The sequence below is a fragment of the Monoraphidium neglectum genome (assembly GCF_000611645.1).
Source record: "Monoraphidium neglectum strain SAG 48.87 unplaced genomic scaffold scaffold00759, whole genome shotgun sequence".
Classification (NCBI taxonomy): domain Eukaryota; kingdom Viridiplantae; phylum Chlorophyta; class Chlorophyceae; order Sphaeropleales; family Selenastraceae; genus Monoraphidium; species Monoraphidium neglectum.
The window spans coordinates 20239-22720 of NW_014012869.1; positions in this window are offsets into that span (position 1 = coordinate 20239).

Below are 2482 nucleotides of genomic sequence, written 5' to 3' on the forward strand. Positions count from 1 at the left end.
TTGCTGCTGCTGCTGCTGCCGCCGCCGCGGCGGCCGCCGCCGCCGCCGCTGCCGCCGCCGTTGCCGCCACGTCCATGGCCTTGCTGGGTCAACGGTACAGTGATACCTGATGCACTTCAGCGCTGGCACCCAACATCCCAGGAGGTGGGCTCGTCATTCACCACTCCTTCAGGTGCCCCCACCGACCTGCTGTCCCCACACCCCGACACCAACTGCCAGGGCGCCCCACCTTGCTGGCGCGTCTCACGACGTCGACCCCACCGTGCTGCACCTGCTGCCCTCCGATGCCTTCTGGGCGGCGTTTGAGGCGCGCTATGGCTCCAACCCCACACTGGCGCACCCTTCTGTCAAGGCAGCAATGGAGCCGCTGCTGAGGGCCGACTTTCGAATGGCGGAGACATACCAGGTGTTCAAGAGCAGGCAACATGAATAACGGTGGCAAGGGCAGGACAACTGACTTGGCTGCGCGTTGATTCTCGGCACGATTTGTTGATCTACCACGCTGCCACCTAGTGCGGGCCACGTCACCCAGCCGAGTGATGACCACCACCTTCACATCCAGTTGGTCCTAACATGGTCCCCATCAACACCAGATGTCGCAGCCGTCTGTGCCGCTGCAGTGCCCGCTGGTGGCAGTGGCAGGAGGGGGCGATCACCGCTATAGGGCGGAGCAGGTGGGAATGATAGGAGTGGGCTTGTTGCACACTTTTGAACATCACAAGACTGAGATTTATGTGGAACAAAAATGCGTGTTTGTAGTGCAGTGCGTCCCCTCTCATGCACTAATCGCCCTCTTTCAGAAAGCCTCATGCGTCCTCTTTCACGTTGCATGGTGTCATTGGGCCGCTGTACTGTGAAAGTCTCACAAGTTGCTCTCTATCTTGGTCGGCCCCAGGTGTCCCAGTGGCGGTGCCACGCGGGGGCAGGCTACGGCGAGGTCTGGCTGGAGGGGGCGAGGCACAGCTACGTGGCCGACCCGCCGCCCCTGCTGCTGGAGACAGTCAGGCAGGAGCTGCTCTTGCGCGCAGCTGGTTAGTAACGGCTGTCACGACTGACGCGGGTCGATGCGGTGGGCGCACAGGAGGGTGGCGCACTGGCAGGCAGCGGCGATGCAGGCAATGGCCGCAGCAGGCAGCAGCAGCAAGGAGACACAAGTACTGTACAGCATGGCAGCTTTGGCGGCAGGATCTGAACGACAGCCATTCAAGCACGAGTGCTGCTCCTTGCGGGATGTGGCCTTGATTCATGTGGGGACAGGGGGACGGCGTGTTAGAGCTGCAGATGTGGTGAATCCCACTGCTCCTGTGGTAGGCTGCCACAGTGCTGTTGCTGTTTTGTAGGCTCAACTGCTGGCTAAGTTTTGATGCACTGGAGGCCAACAGCTGTTAATGATCGACAGCGCCTGAGGTGACGTACCACCTGGCACCTTGCAACTGCACAACACATTGTCATACAGTAGCACAAACAACGCCACCGGGCCGCTGGCCTGCACAGCACGCATGTTGACAATCTCAAACAACTACATCGGACATCCAAGAAAACCGTTACTGAGGTACACTCGTCATGGCATGACGAGCACCGAACGAAGCTGCCGTGTGCCGAATTAGTTTTTTCCGGTAGCTTCTCTGTTGTGAGAGTTCCCCCACGCACAAACACGCAATAGTTCTGCTGCTAAGCTTTGAAATAGTCCGGCATCTTTGTGTACCGTAGTCACAATAAAGGCACGTGCGTGGTTGCCGCAGATCTTACCGTATCTCCCATTCTCTCGTCTTGGCGGGGTGCACTTAGAGCGACTGTTGTTTGTTGGCCTCCAGCCATGAGTGTGTCCGTGCCTTGCCCCAGCATGTAATCAGATCGCACAGCTGTGGAACAGTACTGCAGCAATTTGTCACCCTCTGCCAGCTGCCCTTGGGCATCAGCCCACCATCTCGCAGCACCCAGTGAGCTCATAGTATCAGGCAATGAAGTCCCCAGTGTCTGCGCCAACGCCATGGCTGTTTGCAGGCCACCTTCCACAGACTTCTGCCGGCGCCCCCAGGGGTGAGCGCCCGAGAGGCTTGTGAGCAAATTACGTCCCATGACCACACCTGTTTGCTTGTACCAGCCTAGTCTGCCAGGGAATTTTCAATGAAATGTCTGCTGGTTCCGCCTTCCACCGCTCCTCTCAGTCTTCTGCATCCCGCCCGCGGGCCAAGGAGCACGGGTGTTTGGCGCGTGGGCCAAGGCGTTGGCACCTGATGTTGCGGTGAGCAGCAGGGCGAGAGTCTGCTGCAGCACTTGCCTGCTAACACCCTATCATACGGCACTGCCGCTGCCAGCAAGGCCACAGGATGCCAGTGTCCACCATCGCCTCTCTGCATCGCCGCAGATCCTGCCCGTTGAGCTTCCCGGTCGCGGCGCGCGGAGGCTTGAGCCGCCCATCACTGATCTCTGCGTGCTGGCCTCGGCCATGGTGGACGCCCTGCTGCCAGAGATGATGTGA